The sequence below is a fragment of the Pinus tabuliformis genome, chromosome 2_1, assembly GCF_031772625.1.
Source record: "Pinus tabuliformis cultivar Carrire ecotype Pingquan chromosome 2_1, CPIR1, whole genome shotgun sequence".
Classification (NCBI taxonomy): domain Eukaryota; kingdom Viridiplantae; phylum Streptophyta; class Pinopsida; order Pinales; family Pinaceae; genus Pinus; species Pinus tabuliformis.
Window position 1 is genome coordinate 982,947,711 of NC_142299.1, and position 18,580 is coordinate 982,966,290.

At 41.1% G+C, this 18,580-nt stretch overlaps 3 pseudogenes; all 3 read right to left on the bottom strand.

Moving 5' to 3' along the window:
• Positions 1-9,913: 9,913 nt before the first annotated feature.
• LOC149203923 (uracil phosphoribosyltransferase pseudogene) lies at positions 9,914-10,461 on the bottom strand (annotated as a pseudogene).
• Positions 10,462-10,638: 177 nt separating this feature from the next.
• On the bottom strand, positions 10,639-14,674 carry LOC149203924 (aspartyl protease family protein 1-like; annotated as a pseudogene).
• A 91-nt stretch (positions 14,675-14,765) lies between these two features.
• LOC149203925 (uracil phosphoribosyltransferase pseudogene) lies at positions 14,766-15,315 on the bottom strand (annotated as a pseudogene).
• Positions 15,316-18,580: the final 3,265 nt, after the last annotated feature.

Here is an 18,580-nt window from a genome sequence, read left to right on the forward strand (position 1 = left end):
CTGCCCAAGGACTGCACCGATTGCTGTATCTGAGGCATCAGATGAGATTTGGAATGGTAGATTCCAGTTTGGTCCTCGAAGGACTAGAGCTGTTGATACAAGCTTCTTTAATTCCTGGAAAGCACGGTCGCATTTTTCTGTCCACAAGAAATCATCATTACTAGTTAGTGCATATAGAGGTGCAACAATGTGTGAATAATGTTCTATAAATCGTCTATAATACCCAGAAAATCCAAGAAAGTTGCGTACCTCTGTTTGAGTAGTGGGGGTGGGGATAAGCAAAAGTATTTGAATTTTGGCCGGATCTACCTGAATGCCAGCTGTTGAGACATAGTTTCCTAGAATAAGCCCTTCAGTCATCATCATATAACATTTTTCATGGCTTAAGCAAAGCCTGGTAGCAATGCAACGCTGTAGGACTTTTTCTAGAGTGTCTAAAGCTGGATCAAAATCATCTCCATATGGTGTAAAGTCATCCATGTACACTTCAAGTCCATCATTTATTAAATCTGCAAAGATGCTAAGAACAGCCCTTTGGAATGTAGCAGGAGCATTACATAGGCCAAAGGGTAGAACTCGATAGGCAAATGTTACCCAAGGAAAAGTAAAAGTAGTTTTATCCTGGTCTTCAGGGGCAATCTGAATCTGATTGTATCCACTGAAGCCATCCAGGAAAGAAAAGAATTTCTTTCCTGCTAAAGTGTCCAATACTTGGTCTATGAATGGGAGAGGGAAGTGATCTTTTTGTGTGGCTTTGTTTAACTCCCTATAATCCACACAAATCCTCCATTTCCCATTCTTCTTGGGTACAACCACAAGCGGAGAGACCCATTTACTATCAGAAATAGGATAGATAAAATTAACATCTAAAAGTTTCTGAAGTTCAGCTTTTACAACATCTTTTAGATGAGGGTTGAGTCTTCTTTGCGGTTGATGGACAGGTCTTGCATCTTTTTCTATATAAACATGGTGGGTGCACAACTGGGGATCAATCCCTTTCATATCAGGGTAATCCCACGCAAATGCTTCTTGATACTTCCGTAACAGATGGATGAGTTTTATTTCTTGGTCCGGTGTAAGGTTGGCATTGATATTTAGAGCTTTTCCCAGTTCAATTTCCACTACTTTATTATTGGCAGCAGAAGTCACAGGTATTGTTTGGTCATGCGCATCTTTCAAAGGATCTTCTTCTAGTTCGCTATCGAATGCAGCTTCTATCATGAAACACTGTGTGTGAGATCTAGATTCTGTTTGACTAATGAAGTTATTGATGGCATCATCTTCTGTTTGGTCTTTACAGTCTAGAGCCTTCTGTACAGTCAATGGGGATCTGATATTGTCAGTAAGGTATGACACAGGGTGCTGATTAGTTTTTATCATCGTAAGACTTGGTTGTGCTGGAGGGTATAGAACTAGATTTTTAATATCTGGTCCTCTGGTTATAGTCATATTTCCCTGCCGGCAACCAATGTAAGCATCGGCGGTAGCAAGCCAAGGTCTACCTAAAATTAGCGGGTGTCCATCCAGTCGGGTTTTTGGATTAATTACCAGGAAATCAGTTGGGTATTCCCAGGAATCTATAGAGACCATGACATCGTATAGAGTACCTTCTGGTCGAACTACAGATCGGTCGGCCAATTCTAACAAAGTAGAAGTGGGTTCTACCGATGTAATGCCGAGCTTTTGGCAAGTAGAAGTTGTCAAAATATTAATTGCAGCTCCTAGATCAACTAAAGCATTAGTCAGGGTCTGACCATATATTTGAACAGTTACGATTGGGTTTCCTGAATCTTCATATTTAATGGGTATTCCTGATAACAGGGCAGATAAAGTACCGACTACTTGGACTCTTGGGTTAGTGTTTGCATTCCTCCTTGATTTCTTTATGCAAAATTCTTTTATAGTTTTTGCGTATATAGGGATGTCTTGAATGGCTTGGAGGAATGGAATTCTTATGTACAGATTTTGTAACTCTCCCAGAATGTCAAAGTCTGGATATTGTACAGGTCATGGTATGACTAATCGTTCTGGGAAGGGAGGAGAGGATGTACTTGCTTGATGATGAGTCTGCTCCTTATTTACACCCTCTTGTTGTAACGATTGTTCTGTTGGTAACTGATCTTCAATGTGAACTGTTTTATCTCCCTCTGTTTCTATTATACGTCCAGATCTTAACTGAAGATCATTGCACTCCCTCAGGTCAGGTCCGATTTCTGATGATTCCATGATTTGGAGGGATTGGACCGGTCTGTTATTCAGATTGGGATTGGGTTGGGCTGGGAGTTGCGGTCTCAGATTAGACTGGGGGTTTTGTTGTAAAGCTGGCAGAGTCGGTTGAGGGAGCGGAATAGTTCCTGCTGGCTGATATGTCGATTTTGGCCAGTTTGTCTGCCAGGGTGAACCTTATGAAGTAGGGGGAGCCCATTGTGGAGGATATGGGTTATTCTGCCAATATGGTGGGGCGTAAGGAAAATTCGGCCAACCAAATTGACTTGTCTGATTCATCCACGGATTTGGAGAAGGAAACGGCTGTGATGACCAGTTCGAAAATGGGGGTTGAGATTGGTTTTGCCACATACTATATTACTGAGCATTATACTGCAGAGGCTGGAAAGAAGAAGTTGGGTCTGAAAACATACCAGATTGCCTTGGTTTCCATTGGCGACGCTGGTTAATGAAGTATGCTGATTCTGGCTCTTCTTCCGCTTCCTTATATACTGCCTTCAATTCGGGAAGTGAGGGGCAGCTCTCAGTAAGGTGATCTTTTGTACAGATAGCACATGTTTGAACTGCATCCAGTGGACATTCCTTGTGGCTATGTTTTCTTCTACATCGGGGGCAGAAGATCGCCAAATTATGTTCTGCCTCCATCTGCTTCTGTTTAGCCTGCACAATATCAAGTTGTGTAGTTAATGTCCCCAGAATATCAGTTTTAAAATTTTCTAATAGATTTCCAAGTTCTACACGTGTTACTCCTTCTGTTGATATTTTGTTATCTCTGACAAACCGATCATATTCTGCTGGTTTTATCCTTGTGCTGCCTCTCGAGCTCCTGATACATAAATCAATGATGTCAGCAAAATTCTCTTGATAAATATCCCCTTTTCCCATGATATTTAATGTTTCAATCCATTGTTCCTTCATGCCTCTGATCAATGCAGTTTTTAACACATTATCAGGCAGAGGTAGTGATGCATAGGGAGATCTTTGTAAATTATACTGAAAACGTTCTACGTATTCTTCTAATGTTTCATTTGGTCTAGCTATCATCTGAAATATTTCATCTTTTAGTTCTCTAGACCTACAGTAATCTTGATATTTCTTTAGGAAAGATTCTTTCATTTGCTCCCAGTTATTTATAACTCCACCACCTAAACCCATAAACCATCTTAAAGCCACCCCTTTCAAAGTGGAGGGGAACAATTTTAATTTCTGGGGGTCAGTGGTGTAATCATATCCCCTGCATAGCACATCAAATTCAAATAAGAATGCATCGGGGTCCTCTGATGTAAGTCCGTGAAATGTAGGAATGTGTTGAAGGGGAATTGCTTTCATAGGAGCATTTGCTGTGGAATCCACTATAGGATATTGTAATGTAGAAGTTTGAGTATTTGGCTGATTCTGCGCCATGGGATCAAATATATGCCAGTAACCTTCCGAGATTTCTAGGAGGGTATTCCTAGGCTGAGAAGGAACCGCCTTGATAGGGATTGTTTTAATAGCACTTCCTTTGTCTGGAATAATGAAAGTCCCTGTTGTTTGAGGAGATTGAATTCCCTCAATAATGATTTTTGCAGCGCTCCCTTTATCTGGGCTATTTAATGGTTGAATTATCCTAGGAGGAGATCTTGGCTCCTCAACTTCTCCTGTTTCCCCTTCTCCTTCGCAAAGATTGCTTAGATTCCCTTCCTACAGTAGTTCTGGAATAGAATTTTCAATTTCTTGAAAGTCCTGTTCATCAGTCTAACTATGCACCTCAGCGAAGGCTACAGATGGTGATCCTGCGGCCTGAAGGGAGCTAGTAGGCTGTTTAGAATTGGTTTTCTTGGGCCCTACTGATGGCTGAGATTCAGTTTTCTTATAGATTTCGTCTATGAAGGTTGTTCGGCCAAGGGTCACCGGCCCTTTGGCTTTTTCGGGTTTGAATGGAGGTTTGATATTCTTTTCTGGCTTTTTCTGCTTAGTCATGCACTCTATAAACTACTAGATCCTATTCAACCCACAATTCTGCCAGGAAAACGGACGGTGGAACAGGGCTTTTACATGCTCCGTACGCAGGTTCTTACCTTCCGTTTTTAAAATCCAACTCTCCCCTAGCAGATTCGTACACTACTCTGTAAAAGACAAATGGCTATACTCTTTCCCCGGCAACGGCGCAAAAATGTAGAGCTGTAACAAGGGTCTCTTTCACCTCTAGTTATCCCACATTAATAAGTCAATCTGGGAACACTTTTTTATTGCAAAGAATATCTCAATCTGAGGCTATTCGTCAGAGTAATGCTTAGTAGTACAGCGTTCAGAAAATACAAGAGTAAACAGATGCTAAATTATGACTAAATTACTTTAAAAGAATAAAATCACACAGGGCAGTTTATCAGTCAAGGGTGCGGAAGCGATAACCCATCCCTCTAGAAACTGATGGAAAGGAAATTAGAGCATGGACCATAGGTCTGGGAGCTGGGCAGCGACTGCTGAGGCTCACTACAGCCTTAGACCTTCTCTCACACCAAAACAGCAAATGCAAGTAAATGGAACGGCAGAAAGTAAAATGGAACAACAAATAGGAAATGGAACAGCAAGTCTAAAATGGAACAGCAGTAAATGGAACAGCAATCAAATAAACTAAGTCTCGCGAGTCAGAACTAAACTTGCTCTATTGAACCAAACTCACATTCTGCAATAAAATAGCAATCTTCTCTCTTAAGGCAAATTGGATGGAATGTACTTTATGGAACAACACTCACTGATGAATTATGGAACAGCAAGAATCAACCATATATACACACAACACGCTAATATAGTAATCTGACGATTAAGGAGAATATGACTATGTTTCCAAATAGAATAACATTACTTTCGGATTCCAATAATTGGGACTTCAAATGAATCCAATAACAGTAATATTCAGTACAAATGCTCTGTAACAGAAATAGCTGGTTTAGACTAATAACATGCAATCAACTCTGAAAAGATTCACTCATACAATACAGAGTCACTACATGAACTTCCTGAAGAAACCATTAATGAATTAATTGTAGCAGAGCATGGAATAGCACATGAAAAGCATATGAGATTACTGAGCAATAAAGATAAGCAAACCACGCAGAAATCAAGTTATAATGATACAAAAGCAAGTGTCCTTCGGAGCCGGGCCCTTAGCTTCCAATGGTACACTGCCTTAGATTACTCCAGACGCAAAGATGAAATAAACACCAAGTCTTTTATATTAACGCATCAACAAACGTACAGTAAACCAAGTTTCAGTGAGAGTCGATGATCAAAGTTTAGTCTGAAACTGAAAATTACATAAAAGTCCCTTTGCTTAACGATGCTGTTCCTTTTTATAAAAGTAATGGCGGAGATATCTAGCTAACAAAAATAAGTAAAACAGTGATCCCTAAGGATCAGAGATCCTGAGGGATTCGCCAAGCTGTTAATTCTTTACTTTTCTTTCCCTGTTCCGCCGAATTGGTAACCCTTCTTTCTTTCCTGGGTTGTTCTGCTTCGATCTGTTCGATCTCGTTTGCATCCGGTTCCCTTCTAGAGGGACAGCAGTTATTCCTCCCTTGTCTTTCCCTTTTGAAAGGCAGCTCTTCGTTTCCACCTTTTCCTGCATAGAAAAATGACAATTATCAGCGATTAAGCTTTCCATACTAATTCTCACACATTCTAATAAAATTCTTTATTTCTTTGAGTTCATGATGCAGAAAAGGTTACAATTGTTACTGAAAAGTTACTAAATTGTTTGTCAACAACATACCTTTCCAGTGCTCCACACAGGTCATCAAACTTATCTTCTTTATGATCAAACTTTGTCAATTTGGCCTGTTCAAGTGCATTATAGGCGACTTTGTAGGGATCAAATCGCCTATTAGGGAGAGTTGCTAGAGTTAATGACTTCATCTTTATAGATTCTTTCTCTGCATGTTTGAAATCATGCAACGTGTAGACACCACATCTCAGAGGAAAAGAGGGCCAGACCTGCTTCTTATTTTTCTTTAGAGTTTGTGTAACTCCTTTGGAGATAATCTGATAGGCTATCTCCCTCGCCAGCAGTTTATCAGGTATGTACAAAGGAAGGACATGAGGTTCAGCTTGGCTGCCGAAAATTCTTATATAAGTAAATTTTTCCTCTCCGAACCATCTTCCTATTGATGTCAAATCAATCCCTGCTTGGTAAGAAATCTTGGGAGCAGGTTTATCAAAAATAGAGTAATGAATGGGTAACATAAAGCCATTGCAGACTTGGTATAAATGGTGCTTATAGGAAGTTTTCCATAATTTCTGATGGTATATGTGAATAGGCATGGGGTCTTGTGAAGTCCACCTCCAGCCGAGCACGGGTAATTCAGAATTAAAACACAGGGTGTCTAGTATATAAGCACTATAGTAGAATGGGGGAATAAGCCTTTCAGTGACGCGGGTTTTCGTTCTAAAATCAAGAACTGCTGTTGCTAGCTTATCTGACATTTTAGTTTCCCAATCCATTATTTCACTATTACACGCCGCTTCCATCAAGGGAACCATTTCTATAGTGAAATTAGCGGAATCGTGCAACCCCCACAATCTACACATCATTATCCCAGCATAACAATAAGGAGAACATAGGGAATTAATAGAGTACTTACCGGAAGATTCATGCTTGTGTTTTGCCAGATTTTTCCTCCAATCCCGAATGGGTTCGGATTCAGTTTCGTTCTTATTTCAGAATTTCTCCAGAAATGCCTTGTTGTACTTCTTCTCTGGCGCAGGCAAATGATACATTTGCCTCAAATCATTAGCTTGAAATGAACCGAAGATTCTTCCATCTCTGGTGCAGAAGGTTCTGTCTGTGATTGGGATTTCCTCAATTGCCCACCTCACTACATCCGTATATGGGAGAATTTGTTCTCGAGCTGCTATCCGATGAAGGAAAGAGTCGGCTAAGTCCTTTAAAGTAGCATCAGATTTTCGATTGGTATCTGCTGTGGCTTGTACTGCTGTCACCTCTGGTTCTTCGGCCTCAATAAAATTATAGGTACCTTTCCAAGTAGTTCTGCCTAGTCCTGAACATGTAGCATCAGATATCAACCCTTTCTTTTTAGTTCCTGGTGTTAGCGCTTGAAATTTCACCTCAGGCTGAGAAAGGAAAACCTCAAGGCAACATCAAACCACTTAGCCTCGTAGCTAGCCCTACGGGGCAGGAGAGGGCTCTCTCCGGTCTATCTCGATAAAGATCTTCAATGGGCGAGATAACCAATAGGGTAACACTGATTTTAGGCTAGTAAATTGATAAAAAAGGGTTTTTAATAAAATGACGGGGTTTTTCTGGGCTGCATGGGCAAAGTAACAGCTTGAGCAGAGAAATGTAATCAAGAACACAGATTATCCCCTGAGGCAAGGTAGGCAAGAAATTTAACATTAAATTGAGATTAAATGGGATGGCAAGACTGGTGAGGAGCTGACAAGGGCATAGAAGATGAATCCTTGTCAAACAGAAGAAAACATTAAATATTGAACAAACTTAAAGGCAGAGCATACAAATGATGAATTCTACCTTAACACTTCATTTGTTCAATTAGAAATGATCATGAAGTGAAATGAAAACATAACAGGTTACATATGAAACAGAAGGAAAACTTATGCTAAATTGTCATACCACAGGAATCTCAGGGGTCAGAGCTGCATTTTTTATTAAAATCTCTGTCAAACAGCTGAACAATGGAACTCTCTGTTCTCCTCCACCAGCACTCAGAATTCTCTCTCCCACTAACTTTTACAAATGATTTTTTAATACATTAAATAATCTTTTCTAGGGGAAAACAAATCGACCCCAAAACAGGGGCGTTGTTTCACCTGAAGCTACAAAAATAGAAAAGAATCTCTAAAGATAGAAAAGCCTTCCATTATTCCAGTTTCAATGACCCATGAAAACTAATCCTGGAGCGTAGACTAACTAAAGACAGAAATAGGCAATCGACCTTTGAATGCCACTTTGCAACTGCAGTCAAAAAATAGATCATCGGTCCCTGTTTCTCTGCTATGACAGGTGTCTTTGTTTTGTTTTAGGCGTATTTTGACTTGGCATTCTCATTGATAAGAGAAAACATCACGAAAATCAGGCACTAAACAGAGCAGCCACTATTTAATTAGAGGCTATCAGGTAACGCCCATGTCGAGGGTCAATTGCGCACATCACGTTCCTGGCATTCCATTCGCTGTGCAAGTCGATTCGCAAAACCAATGCATAAAGCTTTCCTCAAGTTTTTACTAATGCCCCCATTTTCTCGTGAATTTTCTTTTGGCCGCACATCTAGAGATTCATTTGTTATTTTATGCATTATGGCCGAGAGTTGCTGCCTCACATCTTTGGAAAACATCATAGATCTCACCTGTTTGTCGAGGAGAATACATTTTCACATGATAACATTGCTGCGACCGTCAAAGTTTGAGATAAGCAGCCCATCTCATTTGCTGCTATCAGAGCCCTTGCAAGTGAAGGTTCCAATGGAAGCTCTGCCATTTGCCTTCCAATTTTAGTTATCAATCCATCCTCATCAATCGCATCAATTAGGTACAGTTGCTTTAAAGCATCCTCCAAGGACTCACATGGAAAGTCACATGATCCTTACGTGATGGCTGGTCAAGAAAATCAAAGTTAAGAACATCTACATCTGTAAGGTCCAATGACTTTAAATGAAGCACGGCAGTAGCAAGCGATGAACGTTGAATTTCAGGAATCGTTGCCTCAAGCAATTCATGCTCATACACAGATAATGGATAGAGCCTATAACATTTTCCAGGACGTGTCCTTCCAGGTCTGCCTGCTCGTTGATTAGCCAACTGTGTAAATGAGGTACCAGTGTCAAAAAGGGTCTGAAGTCTATTTTGACATTGGTATTTCCCACGTAAAAGTAATGTATTATAAAAAGGAGTTTTGCTTTGGTCTGAACTCCCTTTATCTCCAAAGGCAAACCTTCCAAAATTTGAATCGCGTGGGAAACACATAGAGAAAGAATTTGATACAAGGCCTGAATTGTACAAAATGCTCAGGACAGAGATATTATCAATGCCAAGCCCAAGTAGACCATCAGGAGCCGCACCTTCTAGAAATCTGCCTGTTTGTACACTTCCACACCCAAACGTGATAGGTGCCTTCACCGTTCCTTCTTGTGACCCATCTCCAAGAGTCAGATAAAGAATATCCTCCACTAAAGTTCCTGCAGTGGATGTATTTGCAGAAAGATATTGAACGTTGTATGGGCATTGATCACTAGTTTCAGAGCATTCATTTTTTAATTGACAAAGAGTATTACTACAAGAAACTGACTTGCTTGTCTGTGTGGCTAATGGACTGTAAGTCTCAAAAATGATACCATTTAATCCATAGCTAGCTGCAGAGACAGGAGCACACGCTTGGCAATCACAAGGCACCCAGAACACATCACTGCCCGTGTCAAGTGCTACAAGTAATGTTACGTTGGGAGCGCCCACTTGAACCATGGTGTAGAATAAATATCCCAACTGCGAAAGCTTCAATGTTTCGTTCCCTTCCAGTTTAGGATTGTTTGCATAGACAAGGCCACCAAATAACTGTAAACCGAGGGAGAAATAGAGACACATTACGCAAAAGATGATGGTAAGATATGGTGTTAAACTGGGAATAAGGTTTTGTCCTTCACGCCAATAAGCATCAAAACCAAATGAAAGTATCTTAAGTGCCATAACTGCGGTCTCCTACGTCCCCAAGACCTGGAACAATAAAACCGTTTTCATCCAGACCAAGATCAATAGTTCCAGTATAGATATGAAGCCCAGGAAATTTATCACTTAATTTATGAAGTGCAGGGGAAGAAGCCACAGCCGAAACCACCCGTATATCTTTGGGATCAATTCCCCTGTCCTTCAGTAGATTAATTGTGGCAACAATTGTCCCACCAGTTGCAAGCATTGGATCAGCTACAAGCACACGAGAACCCTCTGGAAATCTTTCTGGAAGTTTGTTCAAATATAAGGTTGTTTGAAGTGTATTCTCATCTCTATAATAGCCAACATGATATGTTTTTGTTGCAGGCAAAATAGATGCAGCATGCTCCACCAATACAAGACCAGCTCTCAAAACTGGCACTATCATCACGGGCTCTCTTGGATCAATGAACTCAATAGATGCAACTCCTAGTGGTGTTTGGATCTCACCGCTAACAATGGGCAACCAATCCCTTGATGCCTCATAGATAAGAAGCCTCCCCAGTTCTGCCATCGCGCTTTCTTATTTATCTTGAAATCATGACTATCATCAAGCTTATAAACTTGTGCAGTGAATCCATTTACTGCATCCATAATAAGAGCCCACAAATTTGAGCAAGAAGCTCACTACTTATAAAAAGGCCATCTTCATTTCCTTTCTCAACATGCTGTGTAAGTCTTGTATCAGCCACATTATAGTGCTATCTCTGTTTTCATTGGCCGACGAGCATTATAAACACTGATCCATTGTGTAGCAGGCATACCAAGCCGAACCTTCAGATCAAGAGTTGCTTCAGGAATTCCCTACATAATGTAAATCCATGTGCCAAGAAGTCTGCAACAGAGGTTAAGCAACAAGGCCGCAGGCATATGCTTGTCAAGAGATTAAAGTATGCCTTTCATTCCAGCGATTCCTTGGCTAAGTAACCAGATCTGAGCAACCAAATGTATGGAGAGTTGTATAACCAAATGACAACTGAAGACAGCTTCTAGACCAGATCAAACAAATGGACATAATTGTTGATGATGTTTTGTTTTCTTTTGTTTGTGCTTTTGCAGAGATAGGAGCTGAGGAAACTACTGCCATTTGAAGAGCGGGAGAATAAATTACATATTCTAAAACAACACATTTAATGATTTCTTCTTCAAAACAGGGTTTTGAAGAAGAATCAATCTCACACTGACATAAGACGGAGTCTAACATCGGCTCCACTTGGGATGGCAGCTGCCGCTTCGTGGAGGTGCCAAGAACCGCAGAACTTTGGGAGAGCAGACAGTGCCTCCATCCATTGGGCAATGGAGTCCATTATTTCAACATATCAACACAACTGAAGACTCAACTTATTAACTGGAAACTGACTGAATTGACTGAAAGACTAATTCGGCAAACTTCAAACTAAACTGTAATGAAACTAGAACAGGATGCTGCCCTTATGGCTGCTTATTTATTTACAAAATCTACCCTACTTTGCTACACAAACAATAGATCAGGTAATACTAAAATGCCAGATTAACCATTCAAGTAAACCTGAGAATGATGCCGCTCGAGAATGCTTCCACGAGGTCACCGATGTAATTGCTGGCAGCCTTTCATACACGTACTGAGCCTGGTTACGTACAAGACAGTCTGATCTATCAATTAAAGTGAAAAACATGTCCATATATGCCGCAATAGGATCACGGAAGCCGGACTCTGTTGGCTGTCCCAATTCTGCAATGCATACTTCCAGCTGCACATTGTCAATGTAAACATCTATAGGCGATTCTATGATATCTTGTTTCGAATGAGGAAGGATTTCCAAGAACTTTTTAGGGTCTTGGAAATCATATGACTGAATTTTCTCATCTAATTCTTGAATCTCCTTTTCGATTCTTTCAACAATTAACTCACAAAATTTAGTTTTGAAGACCTTTGAAGATTTCAAGCATTGAAGCAAGGCACTGAAAACATCTTCATCAAATTCAGTATCTGCTAACTCCTTTCTTATTTCTTCTACAGCTTCACACAGGGTAAGGTTTGCCACATACCCTACCATTGCATGAATGGATCAGCGAGCGTTGGAATGTCTGGGTCGAATTGGAGTCGCCAGGTGAATGGTTCAGCCTGCATAAGTGTCTGACTGCTGTCCACCATCAGCATCAGATCTGCACCTCGATTGCATGTACTGGGACAAGACAATCAACAAGTCGAATGTTCTCCCCAGTATGGTCGCCAATATGTTAGCGCTTGAAATTTCACCTCAGGCTGAGAAAGGTAAACCTCAAGGCAACATCAAACCACTTAGCCTCGTAGCTAGCCCTACGGGGCAGGAGAGGGCTCTCTCTGGTCTATCTCGATAAAGATCTTCAATGGGCGAGATAACCAATAGGGTAACACTGATTTTAGGCTAGTAAATTGATAAAAAAGAGTTTTTAATAAAATGACGGGGTTTTTCTGGGCTGCATGGGCAAAGTAACAGCTTGAGCAGAGAAATGTAATCAATAACACAGATTATCTCCTGAAGCAAGGTAGGCAAGAAATTTAACATTAAATTGAGATTAAATGGGATGGCAAGACTGGTGAGGAGCTGACAAGGGCATAGAAGATGAATCCTTGTCAAACAGAAGAAAACATTAAATATTGAACAAACTTAAAGGCAGAGCATACAAATGATGAATTCTACCTTAACACTTCATTTGTTCAATTAGAAATGATCATGAAGTGAAATGAAAACATAACAGGTTACATATGAAACAGAAGGAAAACTTATGCTAAATTGTCATACCACAGGAATCTCAGGGGTCAGAGCTGCATTTTTTATTAAAATCTCTGTCAAACAGCTGAACAATGGAACTCTCTGTTCTCCTCCACCAGCACTCAGAATTCTCTCTCCCACTAACTTTTACAAATGATTTTTTAGTACATTAAATAATCTTTTCTAGGGGAAAACAAATCGACCCCAAAACAGGGGCGTTGTTTCACCTGAAGCTACAAAAATAGAAAAGAATCTCTAAAGATAGAAAATCCTTCCATTATTCCAGTTTCAATGGCCCATGAAAACTAATCCTGGAGCGTAGACTAACTAAAGACAGAAATAGGCAATCGACCTTTGAATGCCACTTTGCAACTGCAGTCAAAAATAGATCATCGGTCCCTGTTTCTCTGCTATGACAGGTGTCTTTGTTTTGTTTTAGGCATATTTTGACTTGGCATTCTCATTGATAAGAGAAAACATCACGAAAATCAAGCACTAAAAAGAGCAGCCACTATTTAATTAGAGGCTATCAGGTAACGCCCATGTCGAGGGTCAATTGCGCACATCACGTTCCTGGCGTTCCATTCGCTATGCAAGTCGATTCGCAAAACCAATGCATAAAGCTTTCCTCAAGTTTTTACTAATGCCCCCATTTTCTCGTGAATTTTCTTTTGGCCGCACATCTAGAGATTCATTTGTTATTTTATGCATTATGGCCGAGAGTTGCTGCCTCACATCTTTGGAAAACATCATAGATCTCACCTGTTTGTCGAGGAGAATACATTTTCACATGATAACATTGCTGCAACCGTCAAAGTTTGAGATAAGCAGCCCATCTCATTTGCTGCTATCAGAGCCCTTGCAAGTGAAGGTTCCAATGGAAGCTCTGCCATTTGCCTTCCAATTTTAGTTATCAATCCATCCTCATCAATCGCATCAATTAGGTACAGTTGCTTTAAAGCATCCTCCAAGGACTCACATGGAAAGTCGCATGATCCTTACGTGATGGCTGGTCAAGAAAATCAAAGTTAAGAACATCTACATCTGTAAGGTCCAATGACTTTAAATGAAGCACGGCAGTAGCAAGCGATGAACGTTGAATTTCAGGAATCGTTGCCTCAAGCAATTCATGCTCATACACAGATAATGGATAGAGCCTATAACATTTTCCAGGACGTGTCCTTCCAGCTCTGCCTGCTCGTTGATTAGCCAACTGTGTAAATGAGGTGCCAGTGTCAAAAAGGGCCTGAAAGTCTATTTTGACATTGGCATTTCCCACGTAAAAGTAATGTATTATAAAAAGGAGTTTTGCTTTGGTCTGAACTCCCTTTATCTCCAAAGGCAAACCTTCCAACAATTGAATCGCGTGGGAAACACATAGAGAAAGAATTTGATACAAGGCCTGAATTGTACAAAATGCTCGGGACAGAGATATTATCAATGCCAAGCCCAAGTAGACCATCAGGAGCCGCACCTTCTAGAAATGTGCCTGTTTGTACACTTCCACACCCAAACGTGATAGGTGCCTTCACCGTTCCTTCTTGTGACCCATCTCCAAGAGTCAGATAAAGAATATCCTCCACTAAAGTTCCTGCAGTGGATGTATTTGCAGAAAGATATTGAACGCTGTATGGGCATTGATCACTAGTTTTGGAGCATTCATTTTTTAATTGACAGAGAGTATTACTACAAGCAACTGACTTGCTTGTCTGCGAGGCTGATGGACTGTAAGTCTCAAAAATGATACCATTTAATCCATAGCTAGCTGCAGAAACAGGAGCGCACGCTTGGCAATCACAAGGCACCCAGAACACATCACTGCCCGTGTCAAGTGCTACAAGTAATGTTACGTTGGGAGCGCCCACTTGAACCATGGTGTAGAATAAATATCCCAACTGCAAAAGCTTCAATGTTTCGTTCCCTTCCAATTTAGGATTCTTTGCATAGACAAGGCCACCAAATAACTGTAAATCGAGGGAGCAATAGAGACACATTACGCAAAAGATGATGGTAAGATATGGTGTTAAACTGGGAATAAGGTTTTGTCCTTCACGCCAATAAGCATCAAAACCAAATGAAAGTATCTTAAGTGCCATAACTGCGGTCTCCTGCGTCCCCAAGACCTGGAACAATAAAACCGTTTTCATCCAGACCAAGATCAATAGTTCCAGTATAGACATGAAGCCCAGGAAATTTATCACTTAATTTTTGAAGTGCAGGGGAAGCAGCCACAGCCGAAACCACCCGTATATCTTTGGGATCAATTCCCCTGTCCTTCAGTAGATTAATTGTGGCAACAATTGTCCCACCAGTTGCAAGCATTGGATCAGCTACAAGCACACGAGAACCCTCTGGAAATCTTTCTGGCAGTTTGTTCAAATATAAGGTTGTTTGAAGTGTATTCTCATCTCTATAATAGCCAACATGATATGTTTTTGTTGCAGGCAAAATAGATGCAGCATGCTCCACCAATACAAGACCAGCTCTCAAAACTGGCACTATCATCACGGGCTCTCTTGGATCAATGAACTCAATAGATGCAACTCCTAGTGGTGTTTGGATCTCACCGCTAACAATGGGCAACCAATCCCTTGATGCCTCATAGATAAGAAGCCTCCCCAGTTCTGCCATCGCGCTTTCTTATTTATCTTGAAATCATGACTATCATCAAGCTCATAAACTTGTGCAGTGAATCCATTTCCCGCATCCATAATAAGAGCCCACAAATTTGAGCAAGAAGCTCACTACTTATAAAAAGGCCATCTTCATTTCCTTTCTCAACATGCTGTGTAAGTCTTGTATCAGCCACATTATAGTGGTATCTCTGTTTTCATCGGCCGACGAGCATTATAAACACTGATCCATTGTGTAGCAGGCATACCAAGCCGAACCTTCAGATCAAGAGCTGCTTCAGGAATTCCCTACATAATGTAAATCCATGTGCCAAGAAGTCTGCAGCAGAGGTTAAGCAACAAGGCCGCAGGCATATGCTTGTCAAGAGATTAAAGTATGCCTTTCATTCCAGCGATTCCTTGGCTAAGTAACCAGATCTGAGAAACCAAAAGACCAGATCAAACAAATGGACATAATTGCTGATGATGTTTTGTTTTCTTTTGTTTGTGCTTTTGCAGAGATAGGAGCTGAGGAAACTGTTGCCATTTGAAGAGCGGGAGAATAAATTACATATTCTAAAACAACACATTTAATGATTTCTTCTTCAAAACAGGGTTTTGAAGAAGAATCAATCTCACACTGACATAAGACGGAGTCTAACACCTGGATCAGCGACGAGTTGTCCTGTGGCTGGCGAAGCAGAAGCGATTGCATTTTTCTTATACTTTTTTCCCATTCTACTTGAATCTATTACTTCGGAAGAGTTCTACACAGGAGTGAAAATGAACGTAATACAGAGAATTGGTAGCGAAAACCAAATACGAGTGAGATATATTAATCAATGCATGATGAAGGATTAACTTAAAGTGGCCACGGATACAATATGTGAAAAGATTTTTAAGCTTACTATGTCATTAAATGGCCATTAAAACCTGCCAATCCTTTAAATGCCCATCATATCGTTTTATTGGCCGAATGATTTGTTTAAGCGTGCCTTGGATGTTTTGGCGGTTGAGCGCAGGTGAATCACTGTTTGGAAGATAAGGCCATTAATACGAATTAATCGTAATAACCCCGCTTTAACAATTTTTGAAGTTCGTGCTTTTGGCTTTATCACAATCGGGCGTCGGGGGAAAACTTAAATCGTTATATTGGTTCCTTTTGGAATCCCCGATCACTGATAGCGATATCACATCGCATCGGGAGTATTAATTGAGCACTTTGAAAAGCATGCATGGTACATCCCCGATCGCCGATAGCGATATCGCATCGCATCAGAGCGAAAGGGACTTTATCGCATCGCATTGGAGCGAAAGGCACTTTTGTTATGGTAACTTATAATTGCCAATATCCGATAGCCTATTGCATGTTGTCGCGTCGGAGAAAACCAATGGGTCTTTAAATTATGCCTCCTTTGTCATTGCGACATGTGATCTTGCGATCGCTTTATCGCAATGATAAAAGATTAATCATTTATATTATAAGACCAAATAATTGGTTTATCAAAAAGGTTTTATAATGTTTTCATTTTGTTTTCGGACCTTTTTGAATAATACAAAGTTGATACCAATTAAAATAAAAAGGGACCCATTTCATATTATAGTTTGTGAATAAAAATGATATGAAATGGGGGGTTGTTGTAGAGCACAACAGAATGACAAGACAAGATACGGACAACCATACTACTACATTAGAAGATTTTTGTCGAGAATTTGTGACTCTGCTACCATGGCTGCAACCGCACCTTACCAAACAAACTAACCGGGAGAGCACACCGCATAAGGAAGAACGTGCGACACTGACTGTCGCGAGGGTAATTGTGGAGTGCCCACGGACTAGGCTGGAAGGTGAATTGAAGTCTTGCACAGGTTGTGCAACCACCTGAATAACTGTAGGGAGCACAGTCTGAACACTCCAAGCAGTAAAAAGAGAGCACAGGACTATAAAAGAGTCTATGAGGGCGCTACGCGATAAGGAGGTTGCACGTAGGATCGGTATGACACAAGGGTCACGCCCGTGTACAAGGGGCTATGCTGCCACGTGGGTAGGCTAGGAAGTGACCGTTGGTGTCACTGTTCATGACAAGATGTCCAATTTAAGACAAAGAGGAGTGGGCGGTGAGAAATTAAGACACGAAGTCAGAACTAGATTTGGGACGATCTGCCGCCAAGAATGCATTAATGACTCAGAAATGGGGGGAATGATCAAATTCAAATTCAAAAGATGCTATAAAACTACCAAGGCTGGCCATGAGACAACACTTGTTTGTTTGAGATTTGAGCTATTACAAAGAGCACACAGTGTTGAGCGCCAAGCAGTGTTTGAGCCTCCAAAGTCGTGAACAACTACAGACAGCTCGAACAAGATGACAACTACTAGGAGAGGTGCAGGTTTTGTCGAAAGTACCACCGAGGAAGCCGCACAGAGTCCTACGGTACAGGTGGGGGATGCACTGGAAATTCCGAAATCACCCCAGATGCTGAGGCCCAAGATGGATACACAGGTAGCAGGACCAGTCTGCATGTCCCCACGAAATCTGTGGTTTGGTAAACTTTCTATGGAAGACAAGGGCAAGACTGTTAATCTTGAGACAGGTGATGAGGAGGAGGACCTCCAGGCTTTCGTAGAGGAGATAGAGGCAAATGAAGAAATGGAAGAAGACATCTAGTCGATGCGCTCTACAGAAAAACTGCCCAAGTATGTCCCTCTACGGAAAGGGAAAGTAAAAGTACCCAAGGATTTGGATGTCGCTAAGAGCACACTCCAAACCCTGCTCCTCCCAGATGGAATTATGCTTTAAGGTTTGGTCCTGGGCCACATGCCCACGATGAAATTTGAAATTGGGACCTCAGAGATAGTGAAAATTTACCACATTTGGAGACTAGAAACCTCATGAAATAGAAAAAAGGAAGGGTCAGTTATAGCACTAGAGCTGCGAAAATGATTGCGCAGTGTGGAGAAGGTCGGGCTACTCCACCTACTATGGATTCTACACTTTCATCGGGCACCGATCACAATCTTTGTCATCAGGAAACTACTTTTCCTGGTGCATGATGGGTACTTGTGGCTGGAGGAGCCTATTCCCATCATGGCGGAGCTTATTCATAAGATTTCTCGACTTCCCTGTAAGGGAAGGGACCCCGCAGAAATAGCTGGAAAAAGCGGAGATTTGGCACTCGCAGAGGCCATGAAGAATAAATACAAGTTGGAAAAGAAGAAGAGAGGCTATGTAATTAGTAGCATTCAAGACAAAGGGGTGCGCGTAGCCACCCAGCCGCTGGCCGGGA